A 22,994-nucleotide genomic window follows, 5' to 3' on the forward strand; every position below is an offset into this window, starting at 1 on the left:
AGAATCACCATCACCACCACAATTAATACACTAGAATCTAGGGCCCCGAATAGCAGTCAGGGCCCCATTGTGTTAGGTGCTGAGCAGATACAAAACACCACACAATCCCTGTACCAAAGGTCTTACAATTTCAATAGACAAGACAAAACGGGGGAGGAGAAGTAGTTACCTAAAGTCAGCAACAGAGCTGGGAACAGAACATACGTCTTCTGAATCCAAGTTCAGGACCCCTACCCCTGGGACCACTAGTGCACTCTGTTCAAGTATTGTGACATTAAAGATTCTGCCACACTTACTTACGCTAACTAGTACCACTGAAATAAAAGTCACTACTCAGTGAGAGTAATGGTGGAATAATCTGGCCCTAAATTAGGAAAATTCTAGCAACATTATTCACAATTGACTATTCAGCTATTGTTAGTCAAAAGAGAGGAAAAAACCATCAACAAAAAGAGAACGCAAAGTTCCAGAGCTAATAGATTTTACTTATGATACAATTCTATAAAAAGGCGCTGCTACACAAAGTTGAACCATTAGAGAACCAACCATGGCTATACACTGGGTCTGCTGGGGGATACCAGATTTAGAAAGATTAAACAATTCAATGGATTTCTACTGTAAACATGGATCCTGGCTTTTCTGGGAATTAACATAAGTAACTATTAGAAGTGAGTGCATTCTTTGGATGGTGAGGAAGTTTCCAACTCAAAGAAATATTTCACAACACAGTAATCTTTAAATGCCTGTAACTAACGTGACAAGGAGTGGTGCTAAAGGCATTGTCTGACAAGAAGACTCTCATTTGAACACGCTGAAAGAGCGAGGCCAGTTCTGGTTCAACCAATGAAGCAAAGCAGATAAGCTCTAGTCCTCACTCATAAGAGCCTGATTCTGATACATCAGTATAAAGATTTCCATATCATTTTTTACCTTGGGAGACATTAAAGCAAACAAGAGGTGCTATTAAGCCAGCCATCTGTAAGCAGTCTATCCCCATACATATATCATATCAATGTCTACTTGCTTATCTTCACTACCAGATCTTTCTCTAAGAATCTTATACACGTATTACCAGCTATAATGCTGTGAAATGAAGTTAGTGGCTAAATTCCACAAGTTAACCCTTAGTCACTGTCTTACGTAAGTGATGGTGATTGCTGGAGTTCCCCGATCATGTGTGCATAGGAACATGTTGCAATACTTCTTTGAGGAATGTAGCACAGGAGAGATGGTGATTTGGTTCAATCTATTCCCTGACCTTTCCCCTTTCTGGAGAGTTGCTCCAGTGCAACCCCTGTGCTCCTTTGAGCAGTAGAGCTGCAATTCTGGCATGGCCCACCTAAAAGTCATCAAAGGGATGAAGCTGTTTACCTCATCATCCATCAATCTAGTCTTAGGAGCATAGCTCAATTCCTGGAAATGGCTGGGCTTGTTGAGAATGATGGAATGTAAACTGCAATTTTCTTGCTATAGAAAAACAGCAATATGTAGGACACTTCTTCATAACTTCCTCTTGGCTTTAGATAACACACTTTATGGAGAATGAAAAGAGTTATTTTATTTTTTAAAATATTGTCATAAGTTTGCATCATGCATTTTGCCAGTCAAGCATCACCATATAATTTTTCAAAAATTATTGAAAATGGAATATAAATATATTTAGAATCAAAGCAGAATATGCTTTGGGAACAGAATATCTGCTTAAACTTGCAAAAAGTAGTACTTGTGGCACCTTAGAGACTAACAAATTTATTTGAGCATAGTGTAAAACTATTTTCCCATGTTTATTCCCCCCCTCCACCGTTCCTCAGACGTTCTTCTCAACTGCTGGAAATGGCCCACCTTGATTATCACTACAAAAAGGCCCCCCCCCCGCTGGAAATAGCTCACCTTAAGTGATCATTCTCTTGTTACAGCGTGTATGCTAACACCCATTGTTTCATGTTCTCTATGTACATAAATCTCCCCACTGTATTTTCCACTGAATGCATCCAATGAAGTGAGCTGTAGCTCACGAAAGCTTATGCTCAAATAAATGTTACTCTAAGGTGCCACAAGTACTCCTTTTCTTTTTGCGAATACAGACCAACACGGCTGCTACTCTGAAACCTGCTTAAACTTGGTTATTTGAAGTATCCTTATACAAACTGATGCAGGAGATGAGTCATTGCTGGCATATTTTTAACTAAAATGCTACTCTGGCAATATGTTGTATTGTTCCACCTTCACTATAGCACCATTCTAGGGAGCGAAAATTTTTTAGTGTTGTATGGAATATTTTTATTAGAATTATCATTACAAATGGAGTGTGGTGGATACAGGAAGACTTAAGCTACGTCAGCCACAAATCAGAAGCAATATTATAACAGCAATCTTTATACAGAGGTAAAAGTAAAGCAGCATTGTCATTTTTAAGCTGTTTAGCTCAGAGTATCTCCAGCACACCATCTAAAAGCCTTCTTTATTGAAGATAATATCATAGTCCCAAGCCCCAGTTCAGCAAAGTACACAAGTGTTTCATTAGCTGAGAGTGAAGCAGAATGAAGTTAAGTTGAATTAGAGGAATTTTATTGCATCCTGTGCGCTGCTCTGTGCGCGTGTGGGAGTTGTCCCTAGGCTAACTCCTCCTTGTCCCCAGTTGTCCATCCATAACATTTCCTCCATGGAATATAGGCCCTCTGGCTCACATTCCACTGATCACAATACAGTAAGCACATATTTTAAGCATATTCTGAAATCCCATTGAATCCAATGGGCTTTAAGCATGTGCTTATGTACTTTGCTGAATTAGGACCCAATGAATAAACATATTTGAAGTCCAATTTAGACACAGACTATAAATTTTATAGAACACTAAAACAAAAGATTGGTGCTTTTTCTGTTTGATGTCACTGTATCTTGCAATTGTTCTGATTCACCAGGGCTTAGCATTTACACTTGCTGGCAGCAATGACCAATTCAGTGAGCCATGGCAGCTCAGTGGAGCAGTTGGGAGATGGTTGCTCGACTTATTTTTTCCCCCCTCCTACCGCTCTGAAGAGGATTCACCTTCCTTCACAGATTGAAATTGAGCTGCTAATACTAGGATTAGGATTTCTGAATGGACTTGTAACAGTTTGAGTGCAGTTAGATATACTCCCCATCCGTTTTTGAACAAGTCTGTGCAGTCTTTGATGCATGAATGCTCTTGTAAATAAATTATGAACTAAATAAATGATAAGACTGCCTATCACATAAAGCCAGTGTCTATTTCTTCTCTTTCCTTTCTGTGACCTACTTTTTTCCTCCATTTCATAAGCACATTCCACTGTAATTCCTCTCACACAATTTGCACAGTAAATTTTTAGCTCACAAACAGACAACATTTTAAAAGGTTGTAAAAATCCCTTCTCTCTATCAAAATGCATATCTAATATCTAGTTTTGCATGATGCCATTGGACTTGAGAAAGTTCATTGCTACTCCACCACGATAATTTTCAGCACACTAATCACAAATTTGAGTGGCAATGCCATTTATGACAAGGCACAAGTGTTAAAAGTTTGGCATACATTTATTTAAATGCCTTGGTAAACTGGGGCCACAGCTCCCAGGGTGTAATTTTAATGATTGATACTCCAATTCTGCACAAAAGTTGCAATTTAAATTAAATAAGGCTAGTTTCACTGGTATGCTGGAGCCATACAAAGTACTAGACTCTACAGATGAAACTGACAGGTAAAGGTCAGTAGGTCTCCCATTATTTATACTAATGCAACTCCAATGAAATTATTCCTGATTTACACCAATGTAAGAGAAGGCAATGAGACACAGGCCTTTTCTCCACACTTACAACAGTATCGATCAGCATAACTCAATTGGATTTACAGTGTTGTAAAATATTACATATGGCAGGTTATAGAAGTACAATCTAGCCCTTTCTATGACGTATCACTGCATCCATGCTTCAGTAGAATGCCTTGTAGTAAATAGGGATCAAAGCATTACAATTTACAGATTGGTTTTAAAGTGCATTTATGAAGTCAGATTTACCCCACAGGTACAAGTTTTCCCCCTTTAGACTTTTGTATCAATACAGGTTATGTATATTTGTACGTTTTCCCAAATCATAGGGGGTAAGATGAGGTGGGGGATTCCTTGCAGATCTGAAATCACTAGAGGGGATACATGCAAATCCCAAGGCACCCCTTTTAAACTAGATCTCCCAGGGAATAGGGCAACTGGTTTCACTTGTTCACTTGGGGGCGGGGGGAGGGGGATCAAAGCAAGACTTCTGGTAAAAAAAAAAAAATACTGAGTTTAATCAGACTCCAGGTATTCCTTTTAATTAAGCAAATGGACAGGACCTTTGGTTCCAATGGACCCCAACCTCTTACTTTGGCCTACCCAACACCCCCATATGAAAGATGGGCAATTCCTGGTATGTTTAGTGTGCATTTAAATTTTGTTTGTTTGTTTTAGGTTTTCTTCATAGGCTTTTGTCTTTGAATAAATGTTCTTTCTTTGGAAGAGCTGGGTGGTCACTGGTGAAAACCCATCATTGTCGTTGGAGAGAAACTAAAGAGCGGGGAACTAGACCTTTGTCAGACCTCCTTGGGATTGCTGCAGTACAGAGCAGGGGGCTGCAGCCTAAAAACCCCAGTCTGGAGAAAGAAGAGATGCTGGTTCCTGCCCACAGGGAGGTAAAAACTAGAGGCCTCCATCCTGATTGGGGGTGGGGGAGCGGCATCAAAGGGGCAGTTACCCCTAAAACTGTGATATTGGCAGTATATTGTTAAACACAACATTTAGTCCCAGAAGAGATAAGGATGCCTTTCAAACAAACCAACCAAAAAAACCCCTACCCAATTATTCTTCATTCTTGAGTGAGCATTATGGAGCCTATACAGCCCTGTGAGAATATATCTATTCCAGCTCATTCCTCATCAGTAGACTTTTCTTTATAATTGGGCCAATTAACATTTATTACAGTTTCTAACACTGGAGCCAAAAAGAACTTTGCTGGATGTTCAGATTACAGGGCTGGAAATTAGGGTTGGGGTTGTCTTTTTTTTTGTTTGTTTGGGTTTTTTTTTAAAATGGTAATTGAGCAAAGTTTTATCTGAAAGACATTGAAAGCCAGTAAGCACAGAACCCCACGATGACTTTTTGGTCATGTTAGAGAATAACTGCACTTTACCTGAATCTTAATAGGCACACAATTGCTGCTTTTACACACACAATACAGGAGCCTCTCTGACTAATTTAGGTCTATGTGTATTTCTCCACCCTGTGATATAGATCACGTATAGAGTTTCCTCTTGGAAATTTGTCATGCTTCGAGGAAGAACAGGATTCCAGACATTTTGTGCTGCCAGAAGCAATTTTTTTTTTAACTGCTGCTTTTTGCATGGTGTTTATTTGACCCCATTTCTAACAGCTCCTTCTCCACAGTGCCTATGAGATAATGAAAGCAGTCCAATAAGGGAGTTCACACAATCCCCACTGTGTGCCTATATGACATGCCTCAGAAACCAAACAAAAGGTGACATGGGTTAATATTAATCCTATGTAACACTGCAGTAAGCCATTCTTGTTAATAGCTCCTTGCAGTAGGAAGTGGCAGCACTGCAGAATATAATGATGAGTTATTGTGACACGATGGAAACCAACTGGTGTCACCACTCTGCGTCACAGTCACCGTCTTTGAAACTATAGACAAAGAGGTGAGGGTTTTGCTGTAGCATGTGTGTTGCAAGACAGTGGATCCTTTTCTCCAAGGCCTTTCCCCCACCCCCTCACCACAGACAACAATTTATAATAATGTGAGGTTCCCAACAACTGCAGTTGCTCTATTCACATTGCAATGCACTGAAACACGTTGGGAATTTCATTATTCTTGACTGCAAGAGCTAGGTATTATTATTATGCTGAATTCTGTCCTGGTCTTGTGCTTACCCACCCCCCAGAGACCCTATGTACAGCAGAGGGTGCTCCTGGCAGGGATCAAAAAAGTTGAAGAGGGGTTGCTTCGCAATCCTCTAAAACAGGAGCCATGGGATGCATTCCAGGATGGAGTCTAGAGGTCAGGGGTACACTTCATTTAGTGTGACACATCCAGGCACAGATTTTTCCTGACAGGAGCAGAAGTAATGGGCCCAGGGAGAGGGTACTGTACACTCAGGGGGGCTACAGTTATTGAAAACAGTGTGCATTACTGCTGGAAGCATAAACCTGAACTTGATGAGTATTGCTGTTTTTTTTTCCAAACAGCATGTGGCTCTTTTTTTTTTTTTTCTTCTTTTTTTGGGAGATTCACTCCTATAAAGCTGCTGTAAGGATGGGATTTTCACAAGTGCTCAAGCTAGCCCTGCTCCCATTGAAGTCAATGGTACAGCTCCTTTTTGCTTCAATGAGAACAGAGTCAGGCCCACACCAAGCCGTTCTGAAAATTCCACCCTCTGATGAAATCATGTTTGCATCTTCCCCCGCAGTTTCCATCTTATAAATGATTAGCTATCATAACTTTATGAAAAGGGGATTTAACAGTATTTTTATAAAATTACTGAAGGATAGAAGTAATTCTAAAATGGCTTTTAAGAAATAACTATTTCACAAACTAAAAATCATCATACAAATGGTCAGCCTTATTTTCAGGCACATAAAAAAAGGAGTCATACTACAATAATCATAAATGTAAACATTAAAGATGCACTTGATTTTAAATACCTACCGGTAATTGTCTTCCATTGCCTTACATCCCAGACTAAGCTGCTCATTCACTTTCCAAATTGCAAAGCTTGCTCAGGCCCTAAGCAGTAGCAGTTATGCTGGCACTAGTGTTTTACACAAACTTTTAGATGAAAGAGATATCTGTCAATATGTTTTCACAGCTCTTTGATCTGCTAGTGAAAGACTCTGGAAAGATAACACAACTGCCTGAAAATTCCTTTTTCAGGTGATTCACAGCTTCTTTTAAGCCATTGAAAAATGTGTTTTCCAATGGACAGGAGACATTCCACACCACAAGACCAATGTTCTAGGAGGGAACATGACAGCCCTCTGGATAGGTCATTATTGAACCCTATTTAAGGTGAGCAGAAAAGTGCTAACTTATCAAGTTTACATCAAGATCCCTTAAGACCTGTGACTATCTGGCTCTAAGAGCAGCAAGAAGCTTGTTAATGTTGGCTTACCTGTATTAATGAATGACAACCGACTGGAAAAAACAAGGTTTAAGGGCCATAAACACAAGAGATCTAGTACCAGATTTGGCTCCCATTCCTCATCATATTGTCTTTTGTTCTCTGTGGTACATCTTCACTTCAGAATACATTTTCCCATAATCATATAATCTGCTGCCTACATAGTCAACACTTTGACAAATTCTATATACGTATAGGAGAGAGCGCGCACGCACGTACGTTAGAGAATCTCCTATAAAAGCTACTGGAACAATAAAAGAAGTAGTAAAAATAAAATGACTTTATTCATGTATCATCTAGGACTTGTCAACCAGGTTGTAAATATTTACAGATGGAAACCTCATGCTTCAGTTTCCCTATTTGCCCCAGCATCACACTGTGAGCCATTCTAGAGTTGGAAATCAAACCTATGCCTTCTGCTCTAGCAAAGACATTTCCTCAGTGACTTGGTTTCTCTCCTACACCCCTATATTTTGTCCACTCCTTTACCCACAATTCCTGCAGTTTTATACAATGCATGTTTATTTATTTATTTCTGCCTGCTTTATATTCCTCTCTCTTCTGCTTCTACAACCAGCTCTTCTAAACTTTAATGGAATAACCTTGGAAATTTCATACCTCACCCAAATGAATTACCAGTATTGATCTGCATTGGAAAGTTTCTACATCACCTTACTTCAGTGGCCCCGGTGCTCCCACAATAATAACCAGCTACATTTTCCCAAGAAATAGTTTTGTACATGGTGACAGATAAGTGTTTTTAAAGCATCTGTTTGCAGAATAGCATATTTAAGATCATTCTCCTAGGATATGTTTCCAGCATACATTTCAAACTGACAAAACTTTCAAGCTCTATTTCAAGTTTAACATCATTGCAATACATGACTGTCTAATGTGTTAGTTCTGGTTTCTATTTTCAAAACTTTTTATTAATTAAAAATTGAGATTTTTAATATAACTTAATAGTTTTAAATTTGACAAAGCACTGTAGGTAGAGAAGCAGGTGATGTATTGTCTTATTGTAGCAAGAGGAAGCTACTGAAAACATTCCCTTTGGTGTTTCTTTGACCTTAGAGGCTGTAAAAAAAAATATAGTTGAACAGAATTATAGCACTTCTTATGTTAATAGAGAGAGGTTTTCTCCAGATTTCAGAAACCTAGTTTTTCTTGTTAAGTTATTAATGCATGAAAATAAATGGAAGAGGCAAGTCATCCTAAAGTGATTACCTGTTTGTAATGACAGCTTTACTGCATGATCTGGTTTTGAAGGGCAGCTTAGCTGAGGACCGAAAGCAGTGATGATTTTCAATTTATTTGCAGTGCAGCTGGAATATGCAATGAAGGCTTCCTTATGCCTTTATACTAATGTAAGATACATCTGCCCAGGGAAAGATTCAGTCTTGCCCTTCCATAATGAAAAGGCACTCGGAGACAGGTTGCACAGACTTAAAGAAACTATACTAACAATGTTCCAAATTGCATAGGGCAAAACCATCGTTCCCTTTTCAGGCCTAAAGATACTATCGCTCTTTCAGGGATCCTGGAATAGCTTTGCACATTGTGACCACCACTAAGCAGGTAATGAGCTCTCATTTTTGAGTTTTGACTTCTTCCTAAAGGTGTATTTGCTGGTTCAAAGCATCATAGCACAGCAGTTTGCAGTGCATGCTCTTAGAGTGGCATATTGATTTCAAATCATCTCTAACCTCTCAGCCAACTTGGTCTTATGAATCTTAGAGATGCAGAGATACAAATCAGGGCTGAGGAAATAATTTGTAACAATTCGTTACATTTCATCCCTCTTATTCTCCATGAGCTGTCACTGCACTGATAGCAATTTTCTTATGGTAATTCTTGGTTTGCACTTCTTCATGAGCACCTCACTGCAAGCTATCAATATAAATAGGACCCAATCCTGCAAACACTTGCATACACACTAGATTTTAAATTTAAAGAATATTTAGTCCATTTAAGTCAACAGGACTACAGATATAATTGAAGTTAAGCATGTATGTAAGCATTTGTGAGATCAGAGCTTTCATCTGAACATCTGTTATGTTTATGTTGCTTAGCTGGATGAGTATCTTTCAGAAAAAAGATTTTGGTACAAATAAATAATTGTGTATCTAAAATTCACTGTGAATATTTCCTTAAATCTTCCTATTCAGGAAACATTTCTACATTCATTTTTAATAGTATTCACCCAACTCTACCTCCAGCCTACAGTTAGTTAAAACTAAGACATGAGAAACATTTTTTAAAAAAAGAAATTTCTTTTTGCGAATACAGACTAACACGGCTGCTACTCTGAAACCTGTCATTTTTTAAAAAGTTTAGTATGTTACATTTGGGCCAAATTCTCTAAATAAGGCATGTGTTTTAGTAATTTTTTCTTTCGTTGGTCATTTTATTGACATTTCTGATAGAAAAACATCTCAAAAGAATAAATTGAATAATTTATTCACAAAAACAGAATATACATGGTTTCACTTCCATATCTAACTTTTTCCAAATTTCTATTGTCGACTTTGTTTAGTTACCATTTTGCAGTGATCAATCACAACTATTACATACCAGTGTAATATCCAACTGTTCACAATATATGGATTTCAATTTTTATTGTGGAAAGGAAGAGATGACTTTGTGAAATCTTCATGCTGAGCTCTACTAGATGTTCAAGGATGGCCTGTTTACTCAATATTTAATCTACCAAATAGGAAAAAAATGTTTAATTTAAATGAAAAATTATGAAGGTTACATATTATGACACTGATCCTGGAAAAGCAAACCATGCAGGGGAACCCCTGAACCACATACCGGCCCACTGAAGTCTATAGGTTTTATGAGAAAGCTTGCACTATTGCTGCTCATGAAGTATTTGTAATGTGCACAGAGAAAAAATAGCTTTCAGACACCTGATATATATAGAGGAAAGTTGTAATCACTGGTAAAAATTAATACCATAAGTCATTCTCTCCTCTTCCTTCCCCCTTACTGCCAACCTTAGAGGCTGTATGTGTAACCTAACCTCTGCCAACTCAAAGATCTTAGGGACAAGCTCTGAACTCAAGTGTCCTGCTTTGTACATTGCGTTCCTAGTAGTCTACCAGGTTGGCTACCTAGTGTCTGTATAAGGGGTTCCCCAACAGTGTGTACTACACACAGCCTTGTTGTTAGGGGGATATTAATGGGCTTCTAAGTTAAACACTGAATCTAGGCTCCATATGCCAAATATAGCCCTGTGCCAGCTGGTTGTAAAGCTGTTTCCCTCTCTCTGAGGGAGTCTGTTTAAAATATTCATGACTTGAAAAGAAGTCTTGAAAATTGGTACTTTTATAAATGGAAAGACAAAATAAGTTTATAATTTCAGAGAAAGAAAACTGTAACTTTAAGAATATTTTCCACAGGATTAATTCAAGTGATATTTCATAATTATAAATGCTGCTTCTTGTACTAATAGTCCATTCTTCCTAATATCCATAACTAACCTTTATGAAGAATCCGATTATTTTACAAGTTAAAAAAAAAATCACATCACAGTTAGTGGTGAATGAACTTCAAAAGGTTTGAAACCTGAGTAAGGTTCAGGTAGCACTCAGAAGTGCAGATACCAGAAATTTGTCCCAGTCTTAACAAGCCCTGATCATGCAATGAGATGTGTATGGTTAAATTCCTGTGTCTCCATGGAGCACCGCTGAAATCAAGGCATTCATCCCCATGCATTTCATTGAAATATCATGACATTCAGCGGGGGGGGGGGGGGTCTATACTCTGATTTGATCTAGGCCAGAAATATTGTAAGAGCCACCTATCTCACATTATTTGGGCACTGTGTTTCTAGTCCTAGCCAAAATTAGGGAGCATGGAGTTGTTCAGATCTGACCCTCTTGACTTTGCTTATATAATAATAATTTCTGAGCATCACAAAATTTGAGTTACGTGGAAAATATTTTTATTTCAGGAAAACTAGTGAAACACAACACTCTTCCATGTTTGAGAATAAATAAAATATTTTTAAAATAAAACCTTTTGGGTGAAAAATAATTGTTTCCCTTCTTTGTGACTTCTTATTTCCTTTAAAGATATGGATAAAAATAAAATATGTTTCAAGGAAATAAGGAGCCATGAAGGACGAAAACAATTACAGTTTTGCATCAATAAAACCTTTTTGCTGCAAAATAAATCTCCACCTGTGTCTTACACATAATTGTCAAATTGCAAAGTGTCTTCTTGGCTCACGTTTTGAATACTCTCAAACATAATTTTGCTCATTTGAATCCTAACAAAGCAAAAGGAAGGGGGCAGGGGAAGCGTCACACAGGGCTTCACTCAATGAATGAGACTTCTATCTAACCCACAATACAAGCAGTTCACGCCAACTGTTAGTGAATCTCAATAGTTTTGGTACCTTGATTTTAAAATACTTTAATGTCCATAAGAGAAATGTCTATGATAAATTAGAAAGAATAGATCAGTCAATAATCCAAGTATTTATCCACAGATGCTAAATTATTACTATAAATCACACTGGACCTTTAAGATTTAATCAGATTCAAAGCACTGAAATGAACTCTAATTATTGGTATTCACAGTTCCCAGCTCAGCTGGCTTCCCACAAACTAGTAATGTTAATAACTATTGAATGCAAGGAACATCAAAAGTCCCGAGCATCTGGTAAGATTTACAAACTGTACGTAGGTATCATAGTACCTACCACTAAATTTAAGTCCCCTTTGATTTGGAAAGTGGCAGCCTTTAAAACGCAATAGCATAGCAATACTACACAAGAGTTCCAGCTAGAAAGCAAAGGACACCATCTCCAACTGAAACCATCAAGGGAATTTGAGGCAGTCAGAAGGTAATTTGACCTGGACACAGAGACTGCATGTCTCCTGAAAGTTTGCAAAGCTTTATTGTTAAGATTTAATGGAAATTATCTCTGGTATCATTTTCTCATTCTCCCTCATGCATTACTATTATCCTCTTCTTCATCATTGTCTTTTATTTATACTGCAGTAGCACCTAGAGGCAAGGGCCCTCGTTGTACTAGGCACTATACAAACACACAAGATGACAGTCACAGTTCATAAGAGCTTTAAGTCTAAGTTAAAGATGAGTCACTGTGATAAACAGTGGTCACCAACTACCTAACCACTGTCCAGCAATTTGAAAAATACATGAACGCTATGGAGCATGTTTTCAATGCTGGCCTTCATTTTGCAGGTACACTCTTGCACCCACAATTAATTATTGTTGCAAATCCTACTGTTTATATCTCTGACTACACTTCACTGTTAGAGTTTCCCCTGATACAAATACAAAACTGGGAGTGTAATTAGTTGCAGGAACAAAATAATAGGCTAGTGCAAAGCCCACTTAAAAATTGGGCCCTACTTATCTACTAAAAATACAATTCTCTGTGCCAAATGATAGACAATCGGCTTGCCAAGGGCCATTGACTCAGACCTTCCTATGTAAACAACAACATCTTGAAAAATGATTTACTGAATCTTCTCTATATATTCCTCAGTACTAGCTGTTTGGCTAGGAATTATAAGGTTACTTGTTTGTGACTCTATAAGTAAAATTCTGGTGGCCTGAGATTCTTTAGCCAACAAAACTGGTTTGTTTCAAACAAACAAGATTCCCTTCTAGTGAGATACTTCACATGGATTTCTTACAAAAAACAACAAAAAGAATAAAACCCAAAGACTTTTCTGCCTGCACAACTCTAATAGCCCTTGGAGGCTGCAATTCAACTACTGTAAATATCTCATTGGGAATCAGAGCCTCTAGCATGTTACACTCCCAATTCTCTTTTTTTCCCCCTCCTCAGAGGTCCTTCCTACAGCAACAAGCACTTAGGTTTTACCAAAAACAAAACTGCACAAACCAAAAGAGAACCTCCATGCTCAGCCTTTCTATATGCTGGCCTTTAATACAACATGGCTAAACCCATAGGGCCCCAAAGCTCTTAAAAATAAATACAACCACTTTTAGATAGCTATAACTTCATCATAGAAAACCAAACATCTAACAGTCTTCTCCAGCAAGGAACACACAATCTCCATGAAGCCACATGCAGTTTTGCATCAAAAAGTGGCATGTCTATAAAAGAGAAAATTCTCTGGCTTGCAAACAAGAGAGCTCTTGGTTATAGGGCAATTCCTTTTAAGTCAAATAAAATTGATTTTGCCTCACCAAACAGACTGAAAAGATTCAAAAAAGCCACCAGAAATGATATAAAAAAGGAGTTTACTTTACCATGACCTGGTAGCTGTGCCAAATACTTTCAGTTTCCAAAATGCTGCAGAAACCAGGACTAATTCTGTAATAGATAGCTGCAGTACTTGGCATTAGCTCTCTTTCTCTCTCTTCTACTTCATTTTCCCTTTCTTTTATTTGGCTTGAAAAAGTTTTCAAAGAACAGAATGGGGAGAATCACCAAAAAGCTAAAAAAAAAATAGAAAGAAAGACCTAAGAGAATCAGGAAAGAGACAGGATTTTGATAAAAGCACAATTAGGACTAGATCCTGCAATTGGATTCACCTGCACACATCCCTGCAACCTCATGAAGTTCCACTGAAGTCAGCAGTACACCCATATGTAATCAGTTGTGGGATCAGAGCCTTGATATTCATGGAGGAATAACTGCAAAGGTTCAAATTAAATGTTAACCTTTTGATACTGCATTAGTACAATATGACTTGTTAAATTACAAATTAGGGTCCTTCTATACACACACACACACACACACATATATAAGATCAGGAGAAGTTACCTAAAAATTGAGACCTTTTACATTTGTGTAATCTCAAGACTGGTCTCATTTGTCAAAAAATGTTTTGTAAGATTTGGGGGTCAGGAGAGCTAAATTTGTGACCATTTCTAATCAGAAGCTTGCTCTGAAGTTTGAAATATTCATTTTCACATTTTTTAAAAATTCAAAAGTAACTCTTTTACCAAATGTTGCAGGGCAGAACATTTTGAAGATGTGAGAAATAAATAATTTGGAGCAAAATGCTGTAGACTCATTTTCACCAATTTTACACAATAATAATACATATATAGAGAAATTAGGATGTAGGCAGGGAATTCTGCAGCACAATAGCAAAAAAAAAAAAAAAGAGTACAAACAAAGGATCATGCAAGCAGAAGAGGCTTCAGTGTTGAAGAAAAACCACAGATATCATACGTAACTTTTGCCACACAAATTTTCCCCTGAAATAGTCACAGAAGTAGCATAGAGCTCTAGGAACACTGATTATAACAATGCTGTTGTAGAAAAACCATCCCTGTCCTGTGATAAATCAAAGTAGAACTCATTTTATCCTTGGTTTACCTCATCTTGCAAGGCAAAGAAAGCTGCATAGCCAAAACATCCATTTTAACCATTGTCTCCATTTTAACCTCCTTTTAATTGTGTATATATACCCATGACCCTTTTTAATTTAGGCCTCAAGAGATTTAAAAGGTTCATTATTCTTACCTCCTTGAGTACACGATTTCAGCAAATTGTAAATCTCCACTCTACATCTACGGGATAAGATGGTTTTGATTTTCCCAATGAGAATTGTTTAAACAGAGACTAAATTGTATCAGAGACTAGGGCCTGCAATATACTTGTGAGCCAATAACTTTATTGAGACACACTCGCATTTGTATGCTGAAAGTTGCTTCTGAAAAAAAATACCTGTTTGCCTTGGAGTAACTCTGGTTTATTGGTATATTAAAAATGTGGTGGTGCAGGCTAAAGTGTAGAATTTAGACTGCCACTTTAAATCAACAGTGATCTACAGTATTATGTGAGGTCAAGCACTGTTTAGTCTTCTCCTTTGTAACAAATCATAATGCCACATGAAGTACTTATAGGGTGTTTTTAACCAAAGAAAACCACATGGGAAATGGGAAGATTTGTTGAAGACAGCAGAAGGAGCACTTTGCAGGCAAATAGTCTAACACATTACATCAGAGGACAGATCTAATGCGGCAGGAGACTGAAAACGGGAAAGATAAATAACACCAGGTGATACTTGGGTGCTATAATAATGTTTTGTTTCTTTTGGAATACTTTCTTATGTTAAAAGAAGTGAGAAGAAATCAGTCTCTCTCTCTCTCTCTCAGGGGACTCTTGCTAAATTGCACTAGTAAATCTGTCTACTATATTTCCAGTAGTAATCAGCAGGAAGAGGCACCTGTCATCCTTAAGAGAGAGGGTGGGGGAAATAAGTTGTCTTTTGTTTTGGTGCAGTCAGAGATTCAAACAGACTCATGAACCTGCTTTAAACCTTAAGGTTACACCGGAAGTCAGTTAAGAATGCCAACAAGGTAAGTCAACCCCTTTTAGTATAATGACAGGTTTCAGAGTAGCAGCCATGTTAGTCTGTATTCGTAAAAAGAAAAGGAGTACTTGTGGCACCTTAGAGACTAACAAATTTATTAGAGCATAAGCTTGAGCTGTAGCTCACGAAAGCTTATGCTCTAATAAATTTGTTAGTCTCTAAGGTGCCACAAGTACTCCTTTCCCTTTTAGTATGTGTCTTCTTAGTCAAAGGGCCTTGGAAGGGAGGTACTAGCCATTTGGTCTATACTGAAGGATGAGAGAAACTGGTTATTTTGGAAGATCAGGGTCTTCGACTGTGAATATTTCAGGGCAGGGTGTCTCTTGCTATCTGCACATACCGAGCCTAGTGCAATGGGGCTTCAAAATGACTCCTGACTCCAGCAGAAATCCTTTCCATTTAAAGATGCAATAATAACATAAGTTATAACAGACACAAGAGACATAACAGACATAAGTCCTTTCCTTATGACATGCTATTTTTAAAAAGTGGTATGCATCAACATCAATCAAGAAGATACATCAAGGGTCCAGTGGAAGCAGCAGTATCAGGAAGGAGGAAGATTTTTCAGCCCCACTACAGAGAACAGGGAAGGAAGAATAGTGGGACAGAGAGTGTTTTCCACTCTTATTACTTAAGATAGGGTGAGGTTTTCAAGAGACAGTAAGCCTAACTTGCTACCCCTCCAAAGTGTAATGGGGGGCAGACCAGCCCCTGAACATGCTGTAAGAGGTTCTTCTCGGAATAGCAGTAAAAGTGAAAGAGGGCTATTGCAAGTAGAAGAAAAATCTCTTCCTAAATCAAACAAGAAAGAAGAAGCCATCTCTTAGGTGATCCTTATCAAGCACATAAGCACTGGAATCCATTTCTATTTTAAAAGTGCCCATGGCTACTTATTTGTTCTAGAAAGTCTTGTAGAAATAGCCAATTGTTCCATTGGTGAAGTTTATTTCAAAAATAAACAGTTATTTGCAAGGTAATAGAAGAACAGTATACTATACAATTTTTGTTGTGCTATATTCCTTTTTACTGTAAATTGATACCCAGTAAGGTTGAGTCTGGTAAAAATAGTGTTAAATATTTTGCCTATCTTTTCGCAGATTAAATGACAGAAACTTTGAATGTTTTGACAAGACCACAGAGAGTGACAGAAAGTTGAATTTGTCTAAGAGCATTTTCTCTAAATGTTCAGACTGGTTTTGTAAATGCTTTTGTATAAAGGAGGTGAAACAAAACCTCTCTGAATAAAGTATCATCTTTATTTGCTGTAATTCATTACTATAAAGAACTGATTTATCAAGAGCAAGTCTCTCTTGCATTCAAGCTTTGCTGAGCACAGGGCAAGGTGGAAGCTGTCAAGTAGCTTAGAGGCTGCTCTGTCTGATACCACCAACAGAAAGCCCTAAGGATCTTACAGAAGCGGAGGACTGATGTAGCAGAGCACAGCCTAGCTTTTCCCCATCCCCATCCCCATCCCCATCCCCATCCCCATCCCCATCCCCATCCCCTGTGCTGGGATGTGAGGGGACAACTGGCACAGAAATCGGTTCTGCTGGATTGATAGCAGGGGGAATTCCCCTCTACAAGAAGATTTCTCTGCTGTCCATTTACAACCAGAATCAAGATGCTTTACGTCTCTGAGTGTTGCAAAAGAACATGTGGGAGTATCTGGACCACAGCTTGTAAGCCTATCATCAGGCATTCCTCTTTCTCTACATGATGATGCAAGTCTCTGACTACTCTGATAGTTTGGCTACAGCTAAGGAAATCAATTCATATTTCAACATTTTACAAAGAGAAGAGAAGTTTTTTGGTGACATCTGGTCAAAAATCTTTTCTAACCAGGGGATCAGAGAATGGGATTTAAAAAAAAAATAAAATAAATTAAAAATATTCTTTGTTATCAGATCATTGTGTTTGCAAATAATAAAAAGGTGGTTTTGTCAGTTAAGTTCCACACAACTTTTTATGAATTGGTCTTCTTTTACATTGTTTCCAATCAGTATTGTGTCTGTCATTATATAATTGTTGGTTATTTGAACTGACTACTTAGTTTCTGATTTTGAGAAACAATAAATATGTTCATATATCCTGTCCTGTATTTTTGTTCTCTATGCCCAGAAATACCTTCATATTTGTCCTATCAAATATGTTCATATATCCTATCCTGTATTTGTTGTTCTCTTTGCCCAGAAATACCTTCATGTTTTGTGATTCATATTGAAATGGGGATAGATTAAAACCGCCTGTGAATTTGTGATGCTATGGATTGTATATTGAGTTCATATGATTTTTCTTTTCTTGGTCCAATTAAAAATTGAAAATACTTTATGGAATATATGGGGGGGGGGAAGTTTTGATGGGAGAACATTTGACATTGATATAAAAGCAGTGGGAACACATCCATTTTTATTATAGTTGCTCTATTCAGCACAGAGATAGGGAGATCAATCCTCCTACTGCATTTAAAACATTTGAATAGTTTGGATTAAAGGTGTGATATTCAGCTTTTGCACCATATTAAGGTTGTTAGGTATTTCTATTCCCAGCTATGTGATTCATCCTTGAGGAATTTTAAACTGAAATTGTAATACTGATTGGGAGATGGCACCACCACAACAGAGTTTCAGATACTCTAGCATTTGCCCTATATTCAGAAAAGTTGCTGAAGTCTTCTTTAGTTTTTAAATTAAGTGAAAACAGAGAGCTATGGATTTCTTATTGTGATTAATAGATCATCTGTATACACAAAGACAGTTATTTTTTCACTGTATGGCCACCTTTAATCTATCTGAGTCCAATTATGCCCTGGAAATTCACATTTGAAAGAACCCTCAAAATGCAAATCCCCCTGTTACCCATGCAAGGAAAGGTCAGCTGCCTCCACTTCATTCTAAGACTTTTAGGCAGGCTCTTATGAAGCTGGGATCTGTGCTGTTGAAGTGTATGGGTCAAGGTTTGGCACTAGGCCCATGATGAGGGGGGCAGGTCACAGAGATACCAATCATTTTTCTGTGCACACACTGGTCCCATGGCTGTTCTCAGAGAAAGGTAATAGAGTCAGAGACTGTATTTTTCTTTTATTGGGGCCCTCTGCTGTCAGAAGCACATTATAATGGGCAAGATGGAGGTACCTATCCTGGGGCTGCCATCATAATCCGACACAATTGTTTAGCCAATCTAGTTCTTGTTGTTGTTTCTGATTAATTGTAGCAGGGCTTGGTTTTTTGGTCAAAAGTTAAAGAGGACAAGGTGCTCTCTAGTGCTTCTGGAAAGAGTGGAAACTGAGATAATGTACGTTTAACTAAAATGGTATTTCTCTACACAGTGCAGACTGTAGCCATCTATACAAGAATATGATCTGTTAGTGCTATAGTGCCAATGTTTGCATAACGACATTCATGTGTAAGATTCTCTGAGACAAGGAAATAATCTATTATCACACGCACAGTCCCCACCAGCATGTGCCTGTGGCAGTTCATCTTCTGTAGCATCCTCTCCTCATGCTGCAGTTTAAGGTAATAATCTATTCTGGTATCTACTTTTTTTGACACTGAGTGATAAGTGTATTCTCTACATTGATAATGGAAAAAATATCAGCACATATCACACAAACCTAAATTAGTCATATTTTCATTATTTATTTAGATTAATACTCAAAATAGAAAGAAATCTATCTCTAGTGACTTTGAAATAATTAAAATTACAGTCACATCAGAGAAAATACCAGCAGCTTCCTCTCAGACGGAAACAAACTGTTAAACGAGGGTGGGATTTTCAAAAGCTCTCAGCCGTATCTCTGTTCGGATTGCAGTCAAACTACTATTGACTTTGAGGGGAATAAACTTAGGCCAAAGCTGAGCACTTTTGAAAATCCCACCCCAAAAAAGGAGAAAGAAAACATAATGCTATTTTTAGCATTGTGTACTGTGTCATCTTTGGTAGCTCCACAGGGGAAGGAGAGCCAGAAGATCATGTGTTCTAGAAGACAGAATCTCTGTGTAGATTTCAGCCCCCTTCTCCTGGCAGCACAAACGGCTGTCTGAAAGACAAGAGATTCAGGAAGCTGCTAGGGAGCCTGGGAGAGGGTTCCTGAAATGGAAAGAGTCCTGGGAAAACCAGAGACTGAATCAAACAAGTAAATATAGGACTTGGCAGAGAGACAATTGAATAGATTTCTTATTAATATTTGTCAGTGCAGTAGGATATAAAATGGAGAACTTAATCTGTACACTGTGGAAGGCTTTATACACTTTTCATATGTAACGCTTCTGAGAGGTGGTTAAAGGCAGAAAAAAGGGCTGGGCTCAATATATCTAGGGTCCCTCTTGACAAATAACTAAACAATCTCTATCCCTCACCAAAAACATGCAGAACTTCCCCACTTGCAGGTCCTCTGAAACTAGTCTTTATTGGAGGAATGGGAATGCAGTCATAAACTTGAGAAAACACAGCAACAGAATATATATGTAAATAAAGATAAAATATGCTCCCCTGATGTAAACTTTAGCAGTAGTCCATCTAATTCACTTTGCACCCTCCAGTGAGAATATCACACAGGTAGAAGTCCCTTGATCGTGCTACCTCTTTGATCCACCAAACCCCCTCATAGTTTGGGTCAGGAAGTAGCAGATATCCAAATGTATCTGCTTCCAGTTTCAAGGGACTTGCTTTCCTTGTGTTGCCGGGAGGTGCTGCCACCTAACTAGTTTAGGGATTTAGCTTTATTATGGTGCTGGGTAGATAAAGCCTCATTAGTGTTCACTCAGCTCTGCTGCTGTCTTCTGCATCACCTCTAGTTATGAACTCCTCCGCAACAGCTCTCTCAGTGAAGTCCTCAGTCTATGTTGTCTCTTGCTGAGAAGTCCTGAGTCTATATTGTCTCTTGCACCAAAGTCCCCCACAAGAGAGAAGCCAAGAGTAATTAAGGCCCTTGAACAGAGTCGTAGTTACCTGGAAGTGAGTCATAAGGTGAGAGTTCTTTCCCCTCTTTGAGCCACTTTGAAAGCCCACTATCCCTGAAAATCCAGATTCATAGATGGTTATGCTGACTATCTAACTGTCACTAGATGTATACTGGGTAAGAAGCTCATGCAAATGAAGCTCTGTAAGGCAGCATTTCTCTCTTTCATTAACAGAGGGAGGAGAGAGCTCTTTCTGTTCTGTAGCTTCTGGTCATGGCGCTTTCACTTACAGTACATTTTACCCCACTGCTTTAGAATTCTGGAAGAATTTTCTGGAACAAACCTTATTTTATTTTTTAATCTGTTTTTGCAATAAGTTATAATAGGAGTCTCTGTAAGTCTTGAAATTTTTGTGTCCACTCTGGTTCTCCAAATTATTCAGCATTTCTGTTACATGTTTTCTGTTATATTTCTAACTCATGCTGGAAATCATTTGTCTGCTGGGCATTATCTTCTGTTTCTGATGCTTGTTGGTTCAGCTCACCAGTGTCTAAAGAGATAGAGCTGATTTTTTTTCTTTCAGGCTTCTGTTTTCCATTCTTGTTTTTCAAATGCTACATGCAGCACTGCTGTGAAGTTCACAGTACTTTCTGCTAAACTATTTTTTCCTGCATGCACCTGTGATAGTTCGTCTTCTACAGCAATGTCCTCACATGGCACTGCCTTGTCTTTTTGAGAATGGAATTTCTGAGACTCATGACAAATTTCTGGTATGGTCAGAGCTGAGAGGGAGTGTTCTACTGAAATTTAAGAGAGGCAGATTGACCATTTAGCTGTTAGCAATGATATTTTGTCCCAGCAGACTGGAAGTTTTCACTGCCATCTCCTGATCCCTCATGTTGTCCAAGAATACATCCCTCCAGTATGCCCTGGGACTCAGGCAGTCCAGAATGCATTGGGCAGTTCAAGTGTCCATGCTGAGGTTCAGATTCTCTGTACGGTTCTGGCCCCTTTTAATTACTCAGATGCACAAAGGGGTCATAATCTGGTCAGAAATCTGCCAACATGGGAATTCTGTGCTTGACAGAATTGTATCCTGTGCCTGCAGTCCCTCCAACTCATAAAAAAGGGGGTATATTGGAGGAAGGAGGATATAAGTCAGAATCTAGAAGGGCACATGGTTGAGTAAGTTTCACCTTACCTATGCTCCACTGGCAGAGGGTCTATGTAGATCTTATGCCACCATCACAAGCTCAGTAGCTTCTCTATGTCATGTTGGTCCCTGGGCCAACTCTGAGAATCAGCGTGCCATCAATGGTTCTCTGATACAACCGCCTCTCTCTCCTGCACCAAGCAGGACTCTAACTTCGAAGAGGGAAGGAGTTGTTTTGGGGTGCAGAGGCTATCATGAGGAGAAAGTGGTTAAAAGAGAGTAAAAATATTGTAAGCTGAATGGGACTTTTTTCTTACCATGTTTATTAGACTGTGTAATGATTTCACAAGTTTGGGGGTTGTGGTGGCTAATCAGCTGAACATGAACTCCCAAGTGTAATTCTGTGGCCAAAAGCATTAATGTGATCCTTAGATGAATAAATATTGGAGCATGGGGTCCCGCTGCCTCTGCTCCTCAGCACCACCAGCTTCAGACACTGTGCGTCCCCAGGAGTGTTTGTTGCTAGCCTCTGATCCATGGACATTTGGGGCAGGTGAATGGCTACCCTGAACCAGGCAGCCTGAGGTGAGTGCAGGAGCCATGAAAGGAAGTGATCATGATCTGATAGAATTAAAGATCCTAAGGAAAGGAGGACATGAGAACAGCAAAACAAGGTCACTGGACTTCAGAAAGGTGGTTTTCAACTAACTCAGAGAAATAGTAGGCAAGGTCCCATGGAAAGACCAATTAGGAAGAAAAGGAGTTCAAGGAGGCTGGAAGTTCCTAAAAGATGTAACACTAGAGGCTTAACATCAAGCTATTCTGATGACAAGGAAAGATACGAAGAGCCACAGGAGGCCAATGTGGCTGCACAAGAAGATTTTTCATAATCTAAAAACCAAAAGGGATACATACAGGGAATGGAAGGAGGGCTCTGTCACCAAGAAAGGATACATGGGAACAGCACAAGCATGCAGGGACAAAATCAGGAAAGCCAGGCAAAGAAAGAGCCGGCAAGGAATGTTACAGACAACAAGAAGGGGTTCTTCAAATATGTCAGACAAAAAAGAAAGATCAGGGATCATGTTGGTAGAGTTGCTCAATGCCTACTTTGCTTCAGTCTTATCAATTAATCAAAAATTAATGTGGCCAGATGAAGAGTAAAGTTATCAGAGACAATAAAGGGAAAAGGATGCAGATCAGAATAAATAAAGAACACTTCAGAGACCTTCTGACCAATTTGAATGAATTCAAGTAAGCGGGGACAGATGCTATTCACCCCAGTGTACTGAAGGAATTAACTGAAGAAATCTTATTTGCAAAGAGGCCCTGGAAGACTGGAGAAGGGCTAACTTAAAAAGGGGAAAGGAGGAGCAGCCAGGGAAATCTAGACCAGTCAGCCTGTCTTTGAT

The 22,994-nt window shown here is 38.6% G+C and overlaps 1 long non-coding RNA gene across 1 annotated transcript in view; it reads right to left on the minus strand.

The window, feature by feature from the left end:
• Positions 1-15,098, minus strand: part of LOC119856140 — a 98,147-nt gene extending 83,049 nt beyond the window's left edge. The window contains exon 1 of the long non-coding RNA XR_005293176.2: positions 13,448-15,098. This is a non-coding gene — a long non-coding RNA (uncharacterized LOC119856140). The remainder of the gene's footprint in view (positions 1-13,447) is intronic.
• Positions 15,099-22,994: the final 7,896 nt, after the last annotated feature.

Source organism: Dermochelys coriacea, chromosome 5, assembly GCF_009764565.3.
Source record: "Dermochelys coriacea isolate rDerCor1 chromosome 5, rDerCor1.pri.v4, whole genome shotgun sequence".
Classification (NCBI taxonomy): Eukaryota; Metazoa; Chordata; order Testudines; family Dermochelyidae; genus Dermochelys; species Dermochelys coriacea.